The sequence below is a fragment of the Oncorhynchus mykiss genome, chromosome 9, assembly GCF_057628025.1.
Source record: "Oncorhynchus mykiss isolate SJ-2025 chromosome 9, ASM5762802v1, whole genome shotgun sequence".
Taxonomy (NCBI): Eukaryota; Metazoa; Chordata; class Actinopteri; order Salmoniformes; family Salmonidae; genus Oncorhynchus; species Oncorhynchus mykiss.
This window is the reverse complement of record NC_143030.1, coordinates 18,839,001-18,852,092: the sequence shown is the minus strand read 5'-3', so window position 1 is coordinate 18,852,092 and position 13,092 is coordinate 18,839,001. Positions and strand designations below refer to the sequence as shown.

The following is a 13,092-nucleotide window of genomic DNA, read 5'->3' as shown; positions in this document are numbered from 1 at the left end:
TCCTCCTCCTCTCCAAGTTGCTTTCCCCCTCCTCCTCTCTCTTCCCCCTTACTCCAGTCGGTTGTCTTGTGCTCTGTCTGCCCTGTGGGGTTGTGACCCCTTTGACCTTTGGGTGCCCTCTGCAGTGTAGCCTCTCAGTCAGCTGCAGCTGTGGTCCTGCCAAGAGAAGGGATAATCCTATCACACAGTCATGCTGCTGAGAGAGGCAGGGCAGGTGAAGAACTGTATGTTTGTGTGTGTTTATGTGTGTTTTTGTGTGTGTGTGTGTGTTTATGAGTGTGTTCCGATATGTGTGTTTATCCATGTTCACGTGATGCGTCATTATTAATTGTCAACAGACTGGATATAAACTGACTGACATAGTGTTTGTGAGTGCTATGTAATATACACTGATCTACTCTCCCCGACCAAACCTGCATTTATGTGGGGCATTAGTCCTAGTACCATGGCTACAGTACGGTACGCCAGCCAGCTACAGTCGGCACCAGCAGAACAACAACTTGTAAACAGACACAGATGCCAGATGCCGGGCTGAGTGTGTGTCCTCAATCGACGCAAGGCATCAGATCATCATCTCCTAAACCCAGTGAGCTCTGTATTATCTCAGTTAAAATCCTCACTGACTATCAACACACAGATGCTGCTGCTCGGTGGCTGTACTGTCCTGGTCCCATTTCTTTCTCTCTCTCTCTCTCCCTCTCTCTCTCTCTCTCTCTCTCTCTCTCTCTCTCTCTCTCTCTCTCTCTCTCTCTCTCTCTCTCCCTCTCCCTCTCCCTCTCCCTCTCCGGGAAACCCTGTATTAGCTAGCTGCCCAAGACGTGATGGTAATGATAAACAACTCAACTTCTCATCCCTAATGCCGAGTCCCTATGGGTTTATCCATTGAGTTAGGTCAAAATCAGGACATGGTAGGCCTGTGTAACAGTACTCGTCTTGCGTTGTGTACAATCAGTCATCGACACGGAACTCCAACATGTAGCACCAGTCATGTAGCTTTATTCGCTGGTTTGGTGCTTGTTCACGCTGGTTTGGTGCTTGTTCACTGGGACAGTTACCAAAATAATACAATTACAATATAATATATTTAACAATGTACCTGATAAGAACGACACAAAATTGCACGTCATGCAATGCACGTCTCACCATCCAACTCTGCACTCACGCACTGTACAAAATATATGAACCCCCCCACCAGACACAGTAAGTTGCTAGCTAATACTGGCGGGAATTCTCTACAACAAAATGCACAACAAATATTCTCCAAAAAACGCTGCATCTTATCGAATAACATTTACAAACAATTTGATATAAATTGTACATTTAAATGATCACTTGAGAGTATAAAAATCACTTTTGATGTACAGTGCTTTGCAACCAACAACTTACCGCTGGTTTGGTGCTTGTTCACTGGGACGATTCTAACTGGAACATCCCCCCTCGTAAGCAAGCTACGCAAACCAGCCAATAAGATGCCATGTTGAGTAGGTGAAGACAAAACAAACTCAAACCTAAAACCCATTGGCTTAACAATAAAGTGGCAAGGGGAATCACCAATATAACCCTGTTACACTCCCCCCTACTGAATTCCACTTGCCAAGAAAAATAACAAAATACAAAACGGCACTGTGCAAACATACCAGATACAGAGACACTCAACATATGTACAGAATAATCCAGAGAAAAAAAATATATATATACTACCTAATAGAGAGAACTAAAAGGTAAAGCTGTGTATATCAAGGATGCAGACCCTGCTTTAAATCAGTCACTAAATATTCCAGTCATTAGACTATTCTCCTTGAGAATTAGAGTGAAAAGCAGTTGATCAAACCCCTTAGCCCTCATAGGTAAACATGCCTGTCACATGTTAAGTACACTCAGTGACTTTAAAACATCCAAGTAATAAAATAAACCACCATAAGAGACTATCATATCCGTCCATTACCATCCTGCAACCTCTAATCATGGTCACAGCATCAATGTAACAGTACAAATTTAGACCGTCCCCTCGCCCATACCCGGGCGCGAACTAGGGACCTTCTGCACACATCAACAGTCACCCTCGAAGCATCGTTACCCATCGCGCCACAAAAGTCGCGGCTCTTGCAGAGCAAGGGGAACTACTACTTCAAGGTCTCAGAGCAAGTGACGTCACTGATTGAAACGCTATTTAGCGCCCACGCTAACTAAGCTAGCCGTTTCACATCTGTTACACTTGTATATATATTGTTTAATAAATTGTTACCAAACGGAGGCCTATAATATATATATTTTTAACCATGTTTGTTTCAGTTACATTGTTTACAAAACTTGGAGTAAAACCAGCTTCTATTTTGATGGATATGAAAGTTGAATTTAAAGTTCATGCCATTGGGCACAAACAAACATCAGTTCAATGTTTTACATTTTTTTTAACCTTTATTTAACTAGGCAGGTTAGTTAAGAACAAATTCTTATTTGATTTACATTTGGTTGACGTGCCAACTAATGTGAATTCAAAGTGAAATCAACAAACAATTTCACTATGTTATTACATTTAGGTTTTACATTGGATGACATTAAGAAGAAAGGCCTTTACATTGATGACTTTGCAAATCCAATCAGTTTTCCACGTCATCACATAGATTGTGTGGGTTGAAAGGGGGTAGAAAGAACGCTGCCTCAACCAACGTTCTTCAAATCAAATCAAATAAAATAAAATTTGATTTGATTTGAAGAACGTTGCCTCAACCAATTTTTGCACAGTGGAATGAGGCATTTCTAAGTTATATTCTCCAAGAAAGTGGGTACAGATCATTAATTTAATTCCAAAAATGAATGTAGCAACCGCTGATTGCTCCTTTAAAGCGTTAGCATAGTACTCATTCATTTACTTTGCACATTTTTGTTTTATCCCAGTACAAACACATCTGATTCCAATAGAAGTGGGTCGGCTGTGAAATCGTCTGCTAATAATTCCCTATACATTTATACACTCATAAAACAGTAAAATAGTTTTTGTACAAAAGTGCCGATATTCTTACTCTCAAAATGATTTACGAAATAGTTCAATTGATCATAGGAATGATTCACAAATTTCTTTATTGACACATTTCCCAGTCTTTTCGCATGTCAGGATGGCCGAGCGGTCTAAGGCGCTGCGTTCAGGTCGCAGTCTCCTCTGGAGGCGTGGGTTCGAATCCCACTTCTGACAAAATGTTTTGCGGAAATTCTGAGAAATTACAATGAATAATAAAATGAATGGTGCAATGACAGTACACTAATCCATGACAGCATGCATGCAGGAACCGCTAAAATAACATCTTTGCTCTTATTTTAAATATTCGTTTTACTGCATAAAATGTATTCGTGTTACGTACGCATTATGATCATGAGAAATCAATCAAGTTCAGAATTGTAATTAATTCATATTTTGTATTGTGCAATAACGCAACAATTTGTGATAGCCTGGTGAAGATACAGGCCTATCTGAATAAAAGTTTGTGTTGTTCTTATTCTTAATTCGTTTATTTCAACTTATTGATTTAAGTATTTTTTCTGTATAAATTATTAATATTTAAATAAATAAACACATATTTACAAATAAAAAATTTGATAACTTACAGAAAACATCTTAAAAAGATCGACATTATTTCTCTCTATCTTGCAGCAATCACAAAAATGTAAGTTTATAAAATAACTGTAAAACGAAAGAATTTCATAGAACTTCTAGAAATTGACTATGGACAACCTCGAACATTTTCTCTAATGGCACTTTTGTCCGCCACAAATTTGTAGAAACATGAATCATTTAGAAATAAGTAGGAACATAAGGTATATATTTTTTACATCTAGGCCAGCCATTGTTGCCTATGTTGTTTTCTTTGAGAAAACATAAATATGGATAATAATGTGTGGAATGTCTTTACAAAGATGACAAAACATACAAAGAGGAGCAAAAAAGGTTGCACCTGCCACTATTTCTAAATTTCCACCTTTTATGCTGATCCTGGGTCAGTTTTGCATTTCCCCCACTAATGGAGAAGCTGATCGTAGATGTGTACTTAGGAGGGCAATGTCACCCTACACCAGTGGGGCTTTTACTGTGCTTTTACTGTGATAATGTCCTCTACTAATAACATCAGACAGCAAGGATATTATGTGACAATTTCACCTTTATCACCATGCTGTAATTACTGTAACAAAGGTCAGGGTGCCAGACAGAGCTAGAAGTCTGGAGTGCCATGTATCCACAGCGACAGACAGGTCGAGAAGCCTGGAGTGCCATGTATCCACAGCGACAGACAGAGCTAGAAGTCTGGAGTGCCATGTATCCACAGCGACAGACAGAGCTAGAAGTCTGGAGTGCCATGTATCCACAGCGACAGACAGAGCTAGAAGCCTGGAGTGCCATGTATCCACAGCGACAGACAGAGCTAGAAGCCTGGAGTGCCATGTATCCACAGCGACAGACAGAGCTAGAAGCCTGGAGTGCCATGTATCCACAGCGACAGACAGAGCTAGAAGTATGGAGTGCCATGTATCCACAGCGACAGACAGAGCTAGAAGTCTGGAGTGCCATGTATCCACAGCGACAGACAGAGATAGAAGTCTGGAGTGCCATGTATCCACAGCGACAGACAGGTCGAGAAGCCTGGAGTGCCATGTATCCACAGTGACAGACAGGTCGAGAAGCCTGGAGTGCCATGTATCCACAGCGACAGACAGGTCGAGAAGCCTGGAGTGCCATGTATCCACAGCGACAGACAGGTTGAGAAGCCTGGAGTGCCATGTATCCACAGCGACAGACAGGTCGAGGAGCCTGGAGTGCCATGTATCCACAGCGACAGACAGGTTGAGAAGCCTGGAGTGCCATGTATCCACAGCGACAGACATGTCGAGAAGTCTGGAGCGCCATGTATCCACAGCGACAGACAGAGATAGAAGTCTGGAGGACAACGTATCCACAGCGACAGACAGGTCGAGAAGCCTGGAGGGCCACGTATCCACAGCGACAGACAGGTCGAGAAGCCTGGAGTGCCATGTATCCACAGCGACAGACAGAGATAGAAGTCTGGAGGGCCATGTATCCACAGGAACAGACAGAGCTAGAAGTCTGGAGTGCCATGTATCCACAGCAACAGACAGAGCTAGAAGTCTGGAGTGCCATGTATCCACAGCAACAGACAGGTCAAGAAGTCTGGAGTGCCATGTATCCACAGCGACAGACAGGTCGAGAAGTCTGGAGGGCCATGTATCCACAGGAACAGACAGAGCTAGAAGTCTGGAGTGCCATGTATCCACAGCAACAGACAGAGCTAGAAGTCTGGAGTGCCATGTATCCACAGCGACAGACAGAGCTAGAAGTCTGGAGTGCCATGTATCCACAGCGACAGACAGAGCTAGAAGCCTGGAGTGCCATGTATCCACAGCGACAGACAGAGCTAGAAGCCTGGAGTGCCATGTATCCACAGCGACAGACAGAGCTAGAAGCCTGGAGTGCCATGTATCCACAGCGACAGACAGAGCTAGAAGTATGGAGTGCCATGTATCCACAGCGACAGGCAGAGCTAGAAGTCTGGAGTGCCATGTATCCACAGCGACAGACAGAGCTAGAAGTCTGGAGTGCCATGTATCCACAGCGACAGACAGAGATAGAAGTCTGGAGTGCCATGTATCCACAGCGACAGACAGGTCGAGAAGCCTGGAGTGCCATGTATCCACAGTGACAGACAGGTCGAGAAGCCTGGAGTGCCATGTATCCACAGCGACAGACAGGTCGAGAAGCCTGGAGTGCCATGTATCCACAGCGACAGACAGGTTGAGAAGCCTGGAGTGCCATGTATCCACAGCGACAGACAGGTCGAGGAGCCTGGAGTGCCATGTATCCACAGCGACAGACAGGTTGAGAAGCCTGGAGTGCCATGTATCCACAGCGACAGACATGTCGAGAAGTCTGGAGCGCCATGTATCCACAGCGACAGACAGAGATAGAAGTCTGGAGGACAACGTATCCACAGCGACAGACAGGTCGAGAAGCCTGGAGGGCCACGTATCCACAGCGACAGACAGGTCGAGAAGCCTGGAGTGCCATGTATCCACAGCGACAGACAGAGATAGAAGTCTGGAGGGCCATGTATCCACAGGAACAGACAGAGCTAGAAGTCTGGAGTGCCATGTATCCACAGCAACAGACAGAGCTAGAAGTCTGGAGTGCCATGTATCCACAGCAACAGACAGGTCAAGAAGTCTGGAGTGCCATGTATCCACAGCGACAGACAGGTCGAGAAGCCTGGAGTGCCATGTATCCACAGCAACAGACAGGTCGAGAAGCCTGGAGTGCCATGTATCCACAGCGACAGACAGGTCGAGAAGCCTGGAGTGCCATGTATCCACAGCGACAGACAGGTCGAGAAGCCTGGAGTGCCATGTATCCACAGCGACAGACAGGTCGAGAAGCCTGGAGTGCCATGTATCCACAGCGACAGACCGGTCGAGAAGCCTGGAGGGCCATGTATCCACAGCGACAGACAGGTCGAGGAGCCTGGAGTGCCATGTATCCACAGCGACAGACAGGTCGAGGAGCCTGGAGTGCCATGTATCCACAGCGACAGACCGGTCGAGATGCATGGGGGGGCCATGTAACCACAGTTTCCCATGCTTGTTCAATGAACCATAAACAATTAATGAACATGCACCTGCGGAACTGTCGTTATGACACTAATAGCTTACAGACGATAGGCAATTATGGTCACAGTTATGAAAACTTAGGATACTAAAGAGGCCTTTTACTGACTCTGAAAAAACCCAAAAGAAAGATGCCCAGGGTCCCTGCTCATCTGCGTGAATGTGCCTTAGGCATGCTGCAAGGAGGCATGAGGACAGCAGATGTGGCCAGGGCAATAAATTGCAATGTCCGTACTATGAGACGCTTAAGACAGCGCTACAGGACGGGCAGCTGATCATCCTCGCAGTGGCAGACCACATGTAACAACAACTGCACAGGATCGGTACATCTGAACATCACACCTGTGGGACAGGTACAGGATGGCAACAACAACTGCCCGAGTTACACCAGGAACACACAATCCCTCCATCAGTGCTCAGACTGTCCTCAATAGGCTGAGAGAGGCTGGACTGAGGGCTTGTAGGCCTGTTGTAACGCAGGTCCTCACCAAACATCACCGTCAACAACATCACCTATGGGCAGAAATCCACCGTCGCTGGACCACACAGGACTGGCAAAAAAGTGCTCTTCACTGACGAGTCGCGGTTGTGTCTCACCTAGAGTGATGGTCGGAGTCGCGTTTATCGTACTCTGGAGCGGGATCGATTTAGAGGTGGAGGGTCCTTCATGGTCTGGGGCGGTGTGTCACAGCATCATCGGACTGAACTTGTTATCATTGCAGGCAATCTCAACGCTGTGCGTTACAGGGAAGACATCCTCCTCCCTCATGTGGTACCCTTCCTGACATGACCCTCCAGCATGACAATGCCACCAGCCATACTGCTCATTCTGTGCATGATTTCCTGCGAGAGAGGAATGTCAGTATTCTTCCATGGCCAGCGAAGAGCCCGGATCTCAACCCCATTGAGCATGCCTGGGACCTGTTGGATCGGAGGGTGAGGGCTAGGGCCATTCCCCCCAGAAATATCCGGGAACTTGCAGGTGCCTTGGTGGAAGAGTAGGGTAACATCTCACAGCAAGAACTGGCAAATCTGGTGCAGTCCATGAGGAGGAGATGCACAGCAGTACTTAATGCAGCTGGTGGCCACACCAGATACTGACTTACTTTTGATTTTGACCCCCCTCCCCCCTTTGTTCAGGGACACATTGTTCCATTTCTGTTAGTCACATGTCTGTGGAACCTGTTCAGTATATGTCTCAGTTGTTGAATCTTGTTACGTTCATACAAATATTTACACATGTTAAGTTTGCTGAAAATAAGCAGAGTTGACAGTGAGAGGACGTTTCTTTTTTGCTGAGTTAATATATATATATATATAAATATATTTAATGGTATATTCATTTTAATTTTCTGTTTTATTTGTGTCATTGTCTTTGTGGGTCTGTTTGTAAGTAATGACACTTACAATGACGTTCTGTTTCAATGTAGTCTACCCAAACAACTGCAGCCCATTCTCACACAAACCTCACCTTTCCCAGAGACAACATAAGTCCTGTAGGGTCCAACCACTTTTAAAGTGGCACTCCAGTCTCGTTTTCACCTAATTTAACAACTGATTTACTTATCAAAAGGACATCTCTCAATAGGTGGTCCAGGTATGTCATGACATGGCACAAGTAGGTGGGGGGGGGGTTCCTCTTTTGTTCTCTTTTGCTGCTCCAAGGGTGGTAGCCGATGACATCACGGATTCCCATCAGACCTATTCCTTAAATGCCCTACTCTTTAAAGTTTGCAGTTGTGTAAATATATATATATATATATTATTTTTTTAAATAAAACATATCTTTTTACCCTTTAGTGTGTGTGTACTTTACTGTATTCATACTTGCGATAACACTTTTCAACAGTAAGAGCTCAAAAATAGCTGAAGGATCTCTTTAAAGTAGTCACCGTAGGTCAGTCTGTCAGTGCTGAAAGAGTATGAAGGAGTAGGTTATTGTTGTTTTAGGGTTGATTGTTGCAGTTTCGAGATGCTTCTTTTTCTTCACGATGCTGCTAATCATTACATGTTGCTGTATTATGAATGTTAACATCAGAGCTGGACCTGAGGTCTCTGCCCTTAACAAATATAGGCCTGGTCCCTGTGAAGCAGTCTACAGAGAGAAACAACAGCATCCACTGTAGGGATTATTAATAAATCAAATCTAAGTTGATTTACATAGGAAGGAATAGTCTGAATAATTGGCGTACGTGTGAGCGTGTGTCAATAACAGAGGGTTCCTCATCCCAAATGTACACTGTGTCATGTTATCTCGAGAATGAGCTTTTAGTTTTTAATGGCAGATCTCTGTTGAGGCTGCAAACAGAGGTCATGGCCTGAGTTAGGGCCTGCGTCCTAAATGGCACCCTATTCCCTATTAAAGTGCACAGATTTTGATCAAAACCTTATGGTCCATGGCCAAAAGTAGTGCACTACATAGGGAATAGGGTGCCATTTGGTTCACACATAAAATGTTCCCCTGGTGTAGTACGAAGATACCGGATATGTTTTCTCTTGACAGAGACACTTCGATTTTTCTGTAAATTTAGAAAGACAGTGCCCCCCTTAGAGATGTCAACTGGAGTGCACAATTTCTTACTGAGGGCGGGGATACTTCAGCAAAGTAAAACTACAGTACACTGTTGAGTGGAAGAACATGGCATCTTATTCCCTATGTTGTGCAACATACTTTCATATGGAATGGAGGTCATTGGGATGTAAGATATATTTTAAGGACAGGCAGAGATGCTTTGGGGGATAAGTATTGAGGACAATGTTAAATCTCTTTAGGCTAGGGGGCAGTATTTTGATGTTTGGATGAAAAACATGCCCAAAGTAAACTGCCTATTTCTCAGGCCCAGAAGCTAGAATAGCATATAATTGTCAGATTAGGATAGAAAACTCTCTAAAGCTTCCAGAACTGTCAAAATATTGTCTGTGAGTATAACAGAACTGATATGGCAGGCGAAAACCTGAGGAAAATCCATCCAGGAGGTGCTGTTTTTCTGAAACTACTCTTTTCCATTGCAAGCCTATCCTCCATTTAAAGGGATATCAACCAGATTCCTTTCCCTGTGGCTTCCACAAGGTGTGAACAGTCTTTAGACATAGTTTCAGGCTTTTATTCTGAAAAATGAGCAAGAATGATCACATCGCGTCAGTGAATAGCCAGATGTTCACAGATTTGTGCATGCGTGTGCGCTGGGAGCAAGACCTTTTCTTTCTCTCTTCTATTGAAAAGGCTACCGTCCGGTTGAAATATTATCGATTATTTATTGTAAAAACAACTTGAGGATTGATTATAAAAAACTTTGACATGTTTCTACGAAGTTTATGGATACTATTTGGAATTTTCATCTGCCTGTCGTGACCGCACGAGCCTGTGGATTACTGAACAAAACGCGCCAACCAAATGGAGGTTTTAGGATATAAAGAGAATCTTTATCGAACAAAACAAACATTTATTGTGTAACTGGGAGTCTCGTGAGTGCAAACATACGAAGATCATCAAAGGTAAGTGATTCCTTTTGTTGCTTTTCTGACTTTCGTGACCAATCTACTTAGCTGTTTGTAATGTTTTGTCTTGCGGGAGAGTTGTCCTCAGATAATTGCATGGTTTGCTTTCACCGTAAAGCCTTTTTTAAATCTGACACGCCGGCTGGATTAACAACACGTTAAACTGTGTTTTGGACTTGTGATTTCATGAAAATTAAATATTTTTAGTAATTGAATTTAAATTTGGCGCTCTGCAATTCACTGGATGTTGACGAAAATTATCCCACTAAAGGGATCTGAGCGGCAAGAGGTTTTTAAGATAGAATCAAATCAAATCAAATGTTATTTATCACATGTACCGAATACAAATGAAATGCTTGCTTAGGAGGCCTTCCCAACAGTGCAGAGTTTACACAATAATACATACAGGGAGTACCAGTACCAGATCAATGTGCAGGGGTATTTGAGCTAGATATGAATGCAGGGTAAAGTGACAAGGCAGCAGGACAGATAATAACAAGAGTAAAATAAAGACCAGAGGAGCAGCAGCAAATTATGAGAATAAAAATGTGTGTGTACAGTATATGTGTGTTTGGGTGTGTAATGTGTATGTATGTGTGTTTGTGTTTTGTCGGTATGCGTGTGTGTGTTATGTGTGTGTGTGTGTGTGTGTGTGTGTGTGTGTGTGTGTGTGTGTGTGTGTGTGTGTGTGTGTGTGTGTGTGTGTGTGTGTGTGTGTGTGTGTGTGTGTGTGTGTAAACAGTATATATGAATGTGTGTGGATAGGGTTTGTATATATAGTCTAGTGAGTGTGTATATGGTTTGTAAATATAGTCTAGTGTCGTGTCTTTGGCATCATTAAAGTGAAGACTTATTATATAAAATCAATTATCTGTAATTATTATGTGATTAAACTAATCATGTAAATGTTAACCAGGAAGCCGGGCACCAAGGAAAATCTTCAGATTACAAAATTATAATTTTCCTAATTTAACTTTTCAGATATCTTAATATCTGACCAATTAGTCTTCTAATTAATTAATCATTCTTTACCTCATGTTAGTCTAAATTCCAAACGTTGAAAGTTGTTGGTTATCTGCACAAACCTAGTCTTTGCTATGAATCATCCATACATCAATTGTCTAAATCATTTATTTATTTACTAACTAACTAATCACAGAAATGCACAAACAACAATATATGATTACAAGGAAATGATAAGGGAAGTGGGTGTGGACTGAGAAGGCCGGGAAAGATAAGAGACACTACACCGTTGATAATTATAATAATTGAAATGCTAATCTTTTGCACATGAACTACCACTCATTCGGGAATAATTGCAATCAATATACTGTATAGTCTAGTGAGTGTGTATATGGTTTGTATATATAGTCTAGTGAGTGTGAATGATCACATCGCGTCAGTGAATAGCCAGATGTTCACAGATTTGTGCATGCGTGTGCGCTGGGAGCAAGACCTTTTCTTTCTCTCTTCTATTGAAAAGGCTACCGTCCGGTTGAAATATTATCGATTATTTATTGTAAAAACAACTTGAGGATTGATTATAAAAAACTTTGACATGTTTCTACGAAGTTTATGGATACTATTTGGAATTTTCATCTGCCTGTCGTGACCGCACGAGCCTGTGGATTACTGAACAAAACGCGCCAACCAAATGGAGGTTTTAGGATATAAAGAGAATCTTTATCGAACAAAACAAACATTTATTGTGTAACTGGGAGTCTCGTGAGTGCAAACATACGAAGATCATCAAAGGTAAGTGATTCCTTTTGTTGCTTTTCTGACTTTCGTGACCAATCTACTTAGCTGTTTGTAATGTTTTGTCTTGCGGGAGAGTTGTCCTCAGATAATTGCATGGTTTGCTTTCACCGTAAAGCCTTTTTTAAATCTGACACGCCGGCTGGATTAACAACACGTTAAACTGTGTTTTGGACTTGTGATTTCATGAAAATTAAATATTTTTAGTAATTGAATTTAAATTTGGCGCTCTGCAATTCACTGGATGTTGACGAAAATTATCCCACTAAAGGGATCTGAGCGGCAAGAGGTTTTTAAGATAGAATCAAATCAAATCAAATGTTATTTATCACATGTACCGAATACAAATGAAATGCTTGCTTAGGAGGCCTTCCCAACAGTGCAGAGTTTACACAATAATACATACAGGGAGTACCAGTACCAGATCAATGTGCAGGGGTATTTGAGCTAGATATGAATGCAGGGTAAAGTGACAAGGCAGCAGGACAGATAATAACAAGAGTAAAATAAAGACCAGAGGAGCAGCAGCAAATTATGAGAATAAAAATGTGTGTGTACAGTATATGTGTGTTTGGGTGTGTAATGTGTATGTATGTGTGTTTGTGTTTTGTCGGTATGCGTGTGTGTGTTATGTGTGTGTGTGTGTGTCTGTGTGTGTGTGTGTGTGTGTGTGTGTGTGTGTGTGTGTGTGTGTGTGTGTGTGTGTGTGTGTGTGTGTGTGTGTGTGTGTGTGTGTAAACAGTATATATGAATGTGTGTGGATAGGGTTTGTATATATAGTCTAGTGAGTGTGTATATGGTTTGTAAATATAGTCTAGTGTCGTGTCTTTGGCATCATTAAAGTGAAGACTTATTATATAAAATCAATTATCTGTAATTATTATGTGATTAAACTAATCATGTAAATGTTAACCAGGAAGCCGGCACCAAGGAAAATCTTCAGATTACAAAATTATAATTTTCCTAATTTAACTTTTCAGATATCTTAATATCTGACCAATTAGTCTTCTAATTAATTAATCATTCTTTACCTCATGTTAGTCTAAATTCCAAACGTTGAAAGTTGTTGGTTATCTGCACAAACCTAGTCTTTGCTATGAATCATCCATACATCAATTGTCTAAATCATTTATTTATTTACTAACTAACTAATCACAGAAATGCACAAAC

The 13,092-nt window shown here is 42.2% G+C and overlaps 1 protein-coding gene and 1 non-coding gene across 2 annotated transcripts in view; both read left to right on the top strand.

Annotated features, from left to right (window-relative positions):
* The window catches only part of LOC110531610 (shootin-1), a 36,452-nt gene that overhangs the window by 6,987 nt on the left and 16,373 nt on the right, over nucleotides 1-13,092 (top strand). The gene's annotated exons all lie outside the window — the stretch shown is intronic.
* On the top strand, nucleotides 3,111-3,193 carry trnal-cag (transfer RNA leucine (anticodon CAG)). Its single transcript has one exon. It is a non-coding gene; the product is annotated as a tRNA-Leu (tRNA).